Source organism: Moschus berezovskii, chromosome X (assembly GCF_049115385.1).
Source record: "Moschus berezovskii isolate FMDL1 chromosome X, NW_MosBer_1.0, whole genome shotgun sequence".
NCBI lineage: Eukaryota > Metazoa > Chordata > Mammalia > Artiodactyla > Moschidae > Moschus > Moschus berezovskii.
In genome coordinates, this window is record NC_142488.1 from 141,248,210 (window position 1) to 141,261,369 (window position 13,160).

The 13,160-nt window shown below is 40.9% G+C and overlaps 1 long non-coding RNA gene across 4 annotated transcripts in view; it reads left to right on the forward strand.

Annotated features, from left to right (window-relative positions):
- LOC148773485 (uncharacterized) overlaps positions 1–13,160 on the forward strand; it is a 94,940-nt gene that overhangs the window by 49,538 nt on the left and 32,242 nt on the right. The window contains exons 2-3 of one of the 4 annotated variants that reach the window (XR_016036855.1): positions 6,501–6,673; positions 10,178–10,244. This is a non-coding gene — a long non-coding RNA (uncharacterized LOC148773485). Of the gene's footprint in view, positions 1–5,682; positions 6,674–10,177; positions 10,245–13,160 lie in introns of those variants that run through there. The other 3 variants (XR_016036856.1, XR_016036857.1, XR_016036854.1) reach the window with 3 other exon arrangements.

The following is a 13,160-nucleotide window of genomic DNA, read 5'->3' on the forward strand; positions in this document are numbered from 1 at the left end:
ACAGCAGTGGCCACTCACCTCATTTTCTTTGCTTTGGTGGTATTGTTGTTCAGTTGCCAAGTCTTGTCTGACTCTTTGTGGCCCTGTTGACGGCAGCACATCAGCCTTCCCTGTCCTTCACTGTCTCCCAGGGTTTGCTCAAACTCATGTCCATTGAGTGGGTGAATTGGTGGTATTAGTGATAGCGTTTATCTTTATCCCAGTGATGTTTTGCCCGGTGCAAATGGATTGTTGAAAGGGATTCGAAACACAATATGATAAATTGCAAGTGGGGGTAGAAAAAGCGTGCACAACTGAAACAGTAGCTTACTTGGAGAGCAGGAGCATGATTACTAAGTAATAACTACACATGACAGCACTCATGGCTTCACCGTGTTTTAGGAAATCGACTCAGCCCTGCCCACCACCCTCTCCTCCTCACCCCCAAGACAGAGCGAGTCTTTCCCACTGAGAAGGTAGGGCTGGGTCACTGACCTCACCTGGCAGCCCATTAGAAGTGAGGGCTCTGAGGCTGTACCAGAATCTTCATGTTAACAAGGTCACCCAGGTGAGTCCCACTCAACACAAACATGGGAAGCCCTGTTCTGAGAAACGTCTTCCTGATCACCTGTGAAGAAACACGCCAGTGCATCTGTCTAGTCACCATTTGCATTTTGAAAGTTTAGTCTGTTTAATAAATGTTTTGTTGTATCCTGCCACGTTCCAGGTGGTGTCAGACACAGAACAGGCAGGGAAGCCATATGTATTGCTCTGAGAATGAGGATGAAGATGATAAAAGTGCTTTACAAACCCAAAGATGCTGGCTAATAGGTGGAGGTGTTGAGGAATTAACACTTTGAGCATTCACTAATGAAGGTTGTCCCGTAGAGTTAGAAGTCAGTATTGACTGTTTGGCCTAATTGCCTGTTTTGTTGCAATCTGTTTTCTTGTGTTGTTTTTAAAAAAAATCCATTTATTTGACTCTTAATCTCTTTTTTGTCTTACTGCTAACCTGCAACTGGAATTGTATAGTTGGTACAACTTAGAATTGCCTTAATGACCTCAGAGTATCTTTTAAATCTTTACCCAAGAAACTAAACTTTTAACTAAAGCTAGAATAGTTGTTCAGATATCTCAACAGAAATGTTTACTACCTTATTTTTCCATTATCCATGAAAATAAAACATCTCCTGACATTTCTTCATTTTGTTGGCTACTGGGTGATTTCTAGGTATTTGTGATTATTCCAGTCATAAAAGATAGGCAGTCTTTTCTGTTCTAAAAATACAAACAAATGTTGGCATCTTTTGGTCCTTAAATAAAAAATATAAGAGAAAGATAGTCATTTACATGATACAAGTGTTAAAAAAAACATTTTGGTGTGACTTTTTTTCATGTGGGAGTGGGTTTCAATGAAATTTCTGCAAATTGAAGAACCTTATTTCAGAAAGTTTTCTTCATTTGGTTTTTCATCTGAGGCTGATACAGATGGAAAGGTAGGCATAAAAATACTGTGTGTAATACCCAGATTAGGGCATTCTTTGAATTCAGCTGTGTATTTTAAGATGGATTACAGAAAGTATTTCTTCAGGTGGTTAGCAGAATCTGTCATCCAGGTTTGTGGGTTTATGATGCAGGCTGCTTGGTGGATTGCTCAGACTATAATAACAGTCAAATTTATTTTTTTGAGACAAATATTAGGCTTAATCTCTGTTTGAAGAGTAGAAAACAAAACATTATACCCCTCACTGTGGTATAACTTGGTCTAATCTTGGAATTATTTTGTTCTCAAAGAGATGAGATAAAAATGTGTAAATGGTTGCACCAAAGTTAATCACCACTTGTCTTATCAAGGAAGAAACATTTCAGTAAAGGACTGCTAAATTTATTCCTTTGCTTATTCAAATGTATGTATAAAGAAGCTTCCCTGGTAGCTCAGCTGGTAAAGAATCTGCCTGCCATGAAGGCAACCCCGGTTTGGTCAACACCAAAATCAGACTGATTATATGCTTTGCAGCCAAACATGGAGAAGCTCTATACAGTAAGCAAAAACAAGACCAGGAGCTGAATGTGGCTCAGATCATCAACTCCTTATTGCCAAATTCAGACTTAAATTGAAGAAAGTGAGGAAACCCACTAGACCATTCAGGTATGACTTAAATCAAATCCCTTATGATTATACAGTGGAAGTGAGAAATTGATTTAAGGGACTAGATGTGATAGACAAGAGTGCCTGATGAACTATGGAAGGAGGTTTGTGACATTATACAGGTGACAGGGATCAAGACCATCCCCAAGAAAAAGAAATGCAAAAAGCAAAATCGCTGTCTGAGGAGGCCTTACAAATAGCTGTGAAAAGAGGAGAAGTGAAAAGCAAAGGAGAAAAGGAAAGATATAAGCAACTGGATGCAGAGTTCCAAAGAATAGCAAGGAGAGATAAGAAAACCTTCCTCAGTGATCAGTGCAAAGAAATAGAGGAAAAAAACAGAATAGGAAAGACAAGAGATCTCTTGAAGAAAATCAGAGATTCCAAGGGAACATTTCATGCAAAGATGGGCTCAATAAAGGACAGAAATGGTATGGACCTAACAGAAGCAGAAGATATTAAGAAGAGGTGGCAAGAATACACAGAAGAACTATATAAAAAAGATCTTCATGATCCAGATAATCATGATGGTGTGATCACTCACCTAGAGCCAGACATCCTGGAATGAGAAGTCAAGTGGGCCTTAGGAAGTATCACTACGCACAAAGCTAGTGGAGGTGATGGAATTCCAGTTGAGCTATTTCAAATCCTAAAAGATGATGCTTTGAAAGCGCTGCACTCAAAGTGCCAGCAAATTTGGAAAACTCAGCAGTGGCCACAGGACTGGAAAAGGTCCGTTTTCATTCCAATCCCAAAGAAAGGCAATGCCAAAGAATGCTCAAACTACCGCACAGTTGCACTCATCTCACACGCTAGTAAATTAATGCTCAAAATTCTCCAAGCCAGGCTTCAGTAATACGTGAACTGTGAACTTCCAGATGTTCAAGCTGGTTTTAGAAAAGGCAGAGGAACCAAAGATCAAATTTCCAACATATGCTGGATCGTTGAAAAAGCAAGAGAGTTCCAGAAAAACAACTATTTCTGCTTCATCGACTATGCCAAAGCCTTTGACTGTGTGGATCACAATAAACTGTGGAAAATTCTGAAAGAGATGGGAATCCCCGACCACCTGACCTGCCTCTTGAGAATCCTGTATGCAGGTCAGGAAGCAACAGTTAGAACTGGGCATGGAACAACAGACTGGTTCCAAATAGGAAAAGGAGTATGTCAAGGCTGTGTATTGTCACCCTGCTTACTTATATGCAGAGTACATCATGAGAAATGCTCGGCTGGATGAAACACAAGCTGGAACCAAGATTGCTGGGATAAATATCAATAACCTCAGATATGCAGATGACACCACCCTTATGGCAGAAAGTGAAGAACTAAAGAGCCTCTTGATGAAAGTGAAAGATTAGAGTGAAAAAGTTGGCTTAAAGCTCTACATTCAGAAAACTAAGATCATGGCATCTGTTCCCATCACTTTATGGCAAATAGATGGGGAAACAGTGAAAACAGTGGCAGACTTTATTTTTCTGGGCTCCAAAATCAGTGCAGATGGTTATTGCAGCCATGAAATGAAAAGACGCTTACTCCTTGGAAGGAAAGTTATGACCAACCCAGACAGGATATTATAAAGCAGAGACCTTACTTTGTCCGTCTAGTCAAGGCTATGGTTTTTCCAGTAGTCATGTATGGATGTGAGTTGGACTGTAAAGAAAGCTGAGCGCCGAAGAATCTGTGGTGTTGAAGAAGACTCTTGAGAGCCCCTTGCACTGCAAGGAGATCCAACCAGTCCATCCTAAATGAGATCAGTCCTGGGTGTTCAGTGGAAGCACTGATGTTGAAGGTGAAACTCCAATACTGTGGCCACCTGATGTGAAGAGCTGACTCATTTGAAGAGACCCTGCTGTTGGGAAAGATTGAAGGCAGGAGGAGAAGGGGACAACAGAGCATGACACGGTTAGATGGCATCACTGGCTCGATGGACATGAATTCGGGTAAACTCCGGGAGTTGGTGATTGACAGGGAGCCCTGGCGTGCTGCAGTTCATGGGGTCGCAAAGAGTCGGACAAGACTGAGTGACTTACCTGAACTGAACTGAATGTATTCAGAGAACTTGCTGTGTGCCTGGACTGTTCTAATGTTGAGGTTTATTCATCAGTTACATATACATAATCCCTGTTCTCCTGAAAATTATTCTCAAAGGAAGAAAACAGGTATTATTCATTTGGAAAGATGTGTAATTGTTAAATGTTAGGTGACGTAAAGAAAAAGTATAAAAGGATAAGCTTCTGTAAGAAAGTGATATTTGAGCTGAAATCTGAAACATGAATAAGAAGTGCATGTCGTTTATTCTTGAGTTGCTTGTCTAAAAGGCACATGAAAGGGATGGTATTAAATTTCTTTTTCTTTTTTTGACAAATGGTGCCAACCATGTCTTACTGTGAATGGCTTTGCTTTTGTCTAGAAGCTGAGTTGGATCAGAACTGGTAGACTGGCTTCTGTCCTTTCATCCAATGTAGATCTATGCCAATAGGGGTCTGGCAGCTCTTGCTGGACATGGGAATTCTGTCATCAGGTTAGTATTTTGTGTTCTCAGGGCACAGAATCCTGAAGCTCTTAAGCTGCCTGACCAAAATGTGTTTGATTTTCTAGATTATATTGTAATCTAGATGGAAATTGTTTTTGCTGGTAAATATTTGTGTTCTCTTATAAGTGAGAGTGGTAGGTCATCTTTTGTTATTTCTTACACCTTTTGGTACTTGCTGATTCATTAACTACAACCTGTAAGAGTCTTTCCCTTACCCCATCTCTTCTCTACTCAGAATGATGCTCACATTTTTTAAAAAAGATCAGTGGACATCTTTAGTTGCTCTAAATGTGTGATTTGTCTTGCTATCCTTAGAATACTTATCAGAAACTGACTATATGAATAGAAGGTGTATGCCGGTTTAATTGTGTAAGGAATCATGAACAGCTAGAAATAGGATCTATGAAAATAAACTGTTTAAATAGAAAATTGATGTTAACTAGACACTAAAATTGGAGAAGGAAATGGCAGCCCACTCCAATATTCTTGCCTGGAGAATCTCATGGACAGATGAGCTTGGCGGTCTGCAGTCCATGGGGTCGTAAAGAGTCAGACACGACTGAAGTGACTTAGCACAGACACTAAAATAGATGGCGAATATCTCTTTTCTTTGTTGAGTCCAGGGAATTGAAGAATTAGAAGTTTAGCAGCCTGGATTCTTTATTTAGCTCTACCACACAGGTGCTGGGTCACTGGGAAGCTCTTTTCTTCTCTAGGTTATACATATTGAGGGTCAGAGAACAAAGTAAGTTGCAGAAAGGCATACCCAAGTCCTGCTGTGGGAAAGTGGTACAGATGGGGATGTGGGTATCATCTTAGTTGGTCATACCTAGCACCTGATGCTCTTATTTAGAAAAGCGGTTAACTGCCTTTGCTGCTGCTGCTGCTGCTAAGTCGCTTCAGTCGTGTCCGACTCTGTGCGACCCCATAGATGGCAGCCAACAGGCTCCGCCGTCCCTGGGATTCTCCAGGCAAGAACACTGGAGTGGGTTGCCATTTCCTTCTACAATGCGTGAAAGTGAAGTCGCTCAGTGTCTGACTCGTCACGACCCCATGGACTACAGCCTATAGTAGGCTCCTCCGTCCATGGGATTTTCCAGGCAAGAGTACTGGAGTGGGTTGCCATTGCCTTCTCCGAACTGCCTTTGAGGATTATAATTATCAGCTTGCTTGTGAGGTTCAGGTTTCTGGTTTGCAAAACATTTTATATTAGTATTTTTAGGAAACGTCTCCACTTCTTGATCCCAGCCTTGGTAGTGTTGGTAGTTTCTGCCAGATAATTGTTAGTTGTGGGGGCGGGGGGCTGTCTTGTACATGATAGGATGTTTAGTAGCATCCCTTTCTTCCAGTCTCCAATGCCAGTAACACCTAGTTTTGGCAACTCAGAATGTCACCAGACGTTGTTAAATGTCCTTAGGGAGGGGAACAGTTGCCCCTTGTTGAGAACCACCTATCTGAAACGTGGCATAGTTTTATATTGTGTACCATTTAAGTAATGAAATGTACTGCTTTGGGACACTAAAGAAAACAGAAAGAAATTGCTTATACTTCCCTGGGATTGCTATTGATTTCACCTGTCCCTGAAGCAGAAGAGTTGTAAACTCCATGTGAATGTGCTGACTGAAGTTTCAAATAATAAAAATAGCTTGGTCAGTAAGTCCCTTTTCATTCAGTGTGATTGTGAGCATGAATGGACTTCATTATGGTCCTATCCCTAGCTTCTCCCTAGTAATTAGTAGGCCTTTCAATTTATTACTTGGTTTGTGACTCTCTAAATAATATGCTTTAGAAAACTGATCCTCACCTTTTTTGCTTGATCCTCACCTTTTTTGCTTCCAACAGTGGGCCAGCATTTATACTTTCAGGACACTTATGTTTTCTAGCCGTTTTCGTCTGGTGAGTGTAGCTACTCGTACTGGGAGTTTGAAGGAGAAGAGGCGTGCCAGACCGGTGTCAGACTCTTACTGCAGCTTGTTTGTGCCTCTCATTCCCAGTCAAGCTGGCATCTGTGAACTGTAAGTAGATGCTGTTTTGTTCCATTGTAAAATTATTCTCACTTCGAGAACTGTGCTCTGCTTTTTAAGACCATCTCATTTAAAAAGTAATTGTTTTATTTCCATTTCTCAGATGTCGGTTCAGAAAGGTAAAGTGATGAAAATTCAATCCAGCTAGTAAATGACTGTTCAGTGTTCAAACCCCAGAAGTCCACACCCTGCCAGCTGCACCATACTGCTGCTAATTTAATCATTGCTGTATGAGTAGATGATCCAAGTTGGGAATAAACATGATTTAGCTGAAGTTGCAATAAAATAATAACCAACATCTTATCCTGTAGCTAGGTCATGACTTTCCTAAGAAAGAGCTCAGCAGACATTTCTGCAAATAATCTAGAAGCAACATTTGGCAAATTAAAACCCATGAACCATTATCACATGAAGATGCTGAGTCACTATATGATTAAAATGAATTCATCAGAGGAGGTTTGGGAACAGGACCTGAGTCATGATATGATGAATCTGACATGCCTTTGTTTATCGACAGCATTCATGACAAGCTTAATTCAGTATAATCAATCTCAGATTAAAATTTTATTTAGTAACTTTTGTATATTCAGTTTCTAGAATACATTGAGATTAGAGGGCAAGAGGTATTATCCTCATGAGTAAGAAAGATAGGTTCAGGGAGAAACACCTACAACCATGGCAAAGATGAATTACTCTTGATTCAAAAAAACAATATTGAACAGTTAATACAGGCTTTTAGAAAAGTTAGAAATATCAGGATAAGACACTAACAGGTTGATTGTAGAGAATATACTTTGTGTCAGGAACTATGCAACATGCTTTATATTTGTTATTTCATCTTCAGATGACTTGTATAAAGCAGTTTCTGTTATTTTAAAGTGAGGAAACTGAGGCATACAGATCAGGTAACCTATCTAAGGTCACACACGTGGTGTGTGGCATGTCCCATGTCTGTCTGGCTGTCACACCCATGCTGTTAACACCTGCTAGAGTGTTTGCCTAGGAGTTATGGGGGTCATTCTAGCTTCCCTTCTGAGATGTGATAATCAGAAGCTATAAAAATGTTAGACTGACTCTGAAATGGTTATGAATTCAGTGCCTCTGGCACCGCTGCTTTTCATAGAGGACCTTGTCATGGTAAAGCAAATTCAAATAGAACGCGTCATTCGACTAAGTAGGGAAAATGTCCCCTAATGAAATATACTTTTCATATATGCCACAACTTTCCCAGGAAAAGTCAAAGAGCATTTCAGTAAACTTTAAAAAGCTTTCTGAGTAAGCTAGAGGTGGCTGTGACTTTCTGTGAGTCCATGGACTGGCATTCTCTGGCAGCTTTTCTTAACCATTTCCTTTCCTGAACTCAGAAGTGTGTGCAGTCCTGATGGGTGTACCCAGAGTAATGGGGGCATAAGGGGGTCTGCAGTAAACTTGCAAGCAGTCCTCATGGTTTTAGCTCCACTCCTTTCTCCCCTACGCAGGAAGCAGATTGGAATGCCAGTGAGAGGACCTTGTTACAGGGAAACCCTAGGTCTGATGCAGGTTCTAAAAATGAAACTCTTTGAAAAAATTTGGTTCCTAATATTAACTGCATATTACATGCAGTCTTTTGTCACTCCAGTCACCGTACATAGTGCCATGCCTTGGAGTTGACAGTCACTGTAGCGTGCCTTGTCAGCACATTCTTTCTCTCTCGGTGTGATTGTGCACATTTGGGAGTGACAGTTCCTCTGGGAAAACTGGCAGTGGGGAGCTATAGACCTGTTTAATCCCATAGCATAAGTACAAACTATGAAAAGACAGAATGACTGAACGCACTGCAAGTCTCTTCTGGAGAGAATATATCTTTTTTTTTTTTCCCTCTGTACTAGAGTTATAAACAAACTTCTAAGCTCTGGTAAAATGTGTTGGGCCAAATTTTTTTAACGTAATCTTTCCAGATGTGGAATCAGCTATGGTCAGAGAAAAGGAAGGTGTCCAGGAACATCATCCTCTTCCAGTTGTGTTGTCACAGCCCTTCCTAAGGTTCAGTGCACATGATCCCATCATAACTTCTGTTCTAATCTGGTGATGTCCGTTCGTTGTAGCCTGAACCCCACAGCTGTTTATTCCCTCATGTCCTTGTGAGGTTCTGCGGTTTCCTTGTCTGGTCAGGTTCTTCCCACCCCTCAAGGGGGAGCCCAAGTCCTGCCTTGACCAGAGAGCTTCCGTGATGTCTGCAGTCTGTGGCAGCCTCGTGTAGTGTAGTGTGTGCGTCAGTCACTCAGTCGTGTCCGACTCTTTCTGACCTCATGGACTGTAGCCCACCAGCCCCTCTGTCTGTGGAATTCTCCAGGCAAGAATATTGGAGTGGGTTGCCATGCCCTTCTCCAGGGGATCTTCTTGACCCAGGGATGGAACCTGAGTCTCCCACATTGTAGGCAGATTCGTTACCATCTGAGCCAACAGGAAAGTCCTCACTTTTAGTACTTTACTGCTCTCGCTGTTTGTATCAAATTATTTTTTCCCATTCAGTATAGTGTAGTATCCATTACACTACATTATCCATTCATTTTTACCCATTCTAGTGAAATGTCCTCTAAAGTCCTCTTGACTCATTAACTCACATTGTCTGTTCACAAGCTGAAAACCCAGTCCTGTGGTTCTTTTAATAACTTTTTTGATATCTGAAGGCTGCGAAGTTCTGCCTGTGTAGTTCCACACTGGAGTCTAATTTGCTGTCTTCTCTCTAATCCCTTTAACACTATGTGAGGAGACTACCTCCTGTCTCTTTGTAAATACGATTCTGTTCTTTAAGGATGCATTTTTAAAAAGAAAAAAAAAAACAGATTTTTTTCCATTTAAAATAAAATGTTTAAATCAGGAAGGAAAATGGAACTCTTGCAGGATTTTAGGCTTATGTGAAGAAACAAAATTCCTCTTCTATACAAAATAACTCTTGTATCTAAGCTGAGTAGATCATTTGGAAGAAGTGAGTGCATTGGTTATCAAGGGTAATCTCTGGGGAAAGAAAGAACAACTGTGGTAATTATTCAAACTGAAAGCCAAATCAAGTAATCCAGAATGTACTTTTTTATAACTCTTTTTTTATTGGTGTGGGGGGAGGAAAAGTGAGTGGGGAGCTTAGGAATACTGAAGTCACAGTGTAGGGAAAGGCAGCCTAATAATTCCTTCAGGACAATTAAGACATGTTTCTCTCTTAACACTGACTTGTTGCAGAATTTAGGCTGTGTGGGATCTTGGCTGTTTGAATTCAACCACCTGTGTTACAACCCTCCCAGCTTGCCCAGAGGAGGGAGTGGTGGTGCTCTGAATAACTGAGTCTGTGAATCATGGTACATAAAACTGTATTCTACCAATTACAGGGCAGCTAACATTTATGCTGCTGTTAAAAGAGTCACAGAGGACTGCTAAAATTTAAATCATGCTGCACTCAGGCAGGTAAAGATAAATGTAACTTTGTTTTTCTCTAAGCGGTCTGTTGTTTGTTCCCCACAGGAGCCTCCGTCCTGCTGGATCACCAGAAAGAAAGAAAAGTGAATCCCCATAATTTTAACCTAATCGAGTAAGTAAAATTATTCTAGCAAGGGAATTTTAAAACATTTCTTTGATTAGCTCCAGAGCATAGTTTGTTAAAATGTTCAGTCTGTCTATGCCCTCTCCTTGCTCCTCAGCAAGACAGCCTTTGGGGATATGGTGGGTGCTGTGGGCCCTTGACCCTGTGATCTCCTGTCAGGGTGGCCCTTTCCCATGCCCACTGATCTTGCCTAGTGACCCTGGAGTGTAACTTGGGTAAGCTGTTATTGTGGAGCCAGGGCCTGGCATTGGGTCTGTCTCTCTGGGCTTTATCAGTGCCCCATGGTCCTGGCCAATGTGCCCTCCTGGATGTGTGCTGGCATTCTGGTGCTCCTGAGGCCCACAGACCTCCATTCATTCACCTACCCTCTGCTCTCTATCCCTGACCTTCCCTCTGTCCTGTTTAAAAAACCATGCCTGTTCATTGTTGTTCCTGTTAGTGAGCAGAGCACTTAATTGGATGGCACCTTCAATTCCTCACTAACCAACTGTAGGGAAAGCTCAGGCCAGTGGGTTAAGAGGATTTTGTCGATATTCATGACTCCATGTTCTAAATATGAAGCAGATGGGTGGGTGTTTGAGGTAGATGGTACAGTTAGGAGAGCAGGAAGTCAGGAAGATGGGTGGCATGTTGAGACAATCCAAGGCAGCTTGATATGTCTGGAGCGGTTGGTCACAACCAGTGGAACTCAGAACCTTAAGAGGAGTGGGGATCAGACTCAGATTGGTTACAGGGGTCTGAAAATCTACAGGGAAGCCAAGCATTATCTTTGTATTGAATAAAGAGAATGACTTAACTGTATATAGATGCTGCTGATAAAAGTAAGATACAATTTACTTGAATTCATGGTAATATTTTGGTCGTATATTTGGTCAACAGGTACAGAGTTTATGTGTCTTTGATCTATTTCTATGCTAAAGGGGACCCCCCACACACACACTCTAATAAGATGGACTTCCCATCTTAGTGCTTCAGTGATAAAGAATCCGCCTGCCAGGGCAGGAGCCACAGGAGATGTTGGTTCGATCCCTGGGTGAAAAAGATCCCCTGGAGAAGGGAATGGCAAGCCACTCCAGTATTGCTGCCTGGAGAATCCCACAGAGGAGTCTGGTGAGCTACAGTCCATAGGGTCACAAAGAGTCAGACACATCTGAGCGACTGAGCACAGCACACAACTACTTAAAAATGGGAAACAAATGGCTTGGGCTAACCTAACCTCCGTTTAGTCGCTCAGTCGTGTCCAACTCTTTGCGACCCCGTGGACTGTAGCCTACCAGGCTTCTCCGTCCATGGGATTCTCCAGGCAAGAATACTGGAGTGGGTTACCATTTCCTTCTCCAGGGGATCTTCCCGACCCAGGGATCGAACCCGGGTCTCCCGCATTGGAGGCAGACGCTTTAACCTCTGAGCCACCAGGGAAGCGGTGACAATAATAATAAAATAGCAGTAATACTTAACACTTACATGTACTTACCACATTCTGAGCATTTTACGTGTGACTCATTTAATGCTCACAACGTTTGGAGCTGTTCTGATTTTACAGACGAGGAATTATTAATATTGTGTAACTTGCCCAAAGGGCAGACCTCTGTACTTGGTGGCAGCAACGTGAACTGAAGGCAGAAAGCAAACCATGGTTTGCAACCATGATACCGTAAAAATTAAGCAGATATAACCTGAGATCTACTGAATCGAGTTTGGGTTAGAGAGATAAGACAAGGATGTCAGTACTTTTTTTTTTTTTTTTTAAGAAGAGGCTGAGGCACACCAAGGTTGAAATCCATTGTTCTATGACATTAGTCCTAAAGAAAGAGCTCCGCTAAATGGCAGGGGATGTGAAGGTTAATTAAATCACAGTCTCACAACAACAACAAATAAATAAATAAATCACAGTCTCAAAATATTATGTAAAGAAGCCAGATTAATTTTATCAGGACATAAAGATTTTTATTGAGCATGATACCTGTCATAGTTGGCTGACACTTCTGAAATTCTGTAAATTTAGCTTCATAAACATTTATATCTGGAAAGGGACTTTCTAGGTAACTGAATTTGCTCCTCTTAGTTTTCAGGTAGGGAAAAGGGACAGGAAATAGAGAGTCTAAGAGAAGACACCCCCTTGTCACAAAGACTTTCCACTGAGTGACTTACTTAACAGCATTTATGTACCTTCAGGTTTGTGTTAATAACTGTGCTAAAGCCTTGTAAGAAATGTGACCACATATATATAAGTAATGGAAGGCCTTTTATGAGATCAGTGTTATTATGACAAAGTTAAGAAAAGGAAACTGAGTGTAAACATGAAAACTGTAACAAATATTACTGAATGGGATCTGGCAATATATAAAAATGATAATACATCATAAAATGATATTATCCCAGGAATATAAGGGTGATTCAACATCTAAAAATCACAGTATAATCCACCATATTCAGTCCAAAAAAGAAAACCAAAAGTATATGACAAACTCTGCAGATGCACGAAAGCATTTTTAAAAATTCAACATTAATGATAAAAAATTTTCAGTAAACCAAGAATGTAAGAGAATTTCTTCAATCTGGTATAACCTTACGTAAAACATATAGCTTACATCATACTTAACAGCAGAAGACTGAATACTTTTCCACTAAGATTGCGAACCAGGCTAATATATTGCCTTTTATCGCTGTTTCCAACATGAGCCAGTGCAATAAGGCCAGACAAAGAAAGAAAAGGTATACAGATTAGAAGGAAAAAAATAAAGCCATCTTTCTTTGTAGATGACCTAATTATAAACATAAATTATATACAGAGACGATCCCAAGGAATCCGTGAGAAACCCACTAGACCTAATAAATGGTTTAGCAAGATCACAGGCTGTACGATCAATGTACAGAATCCCATTTCTCTGTACTGGTGCAGAA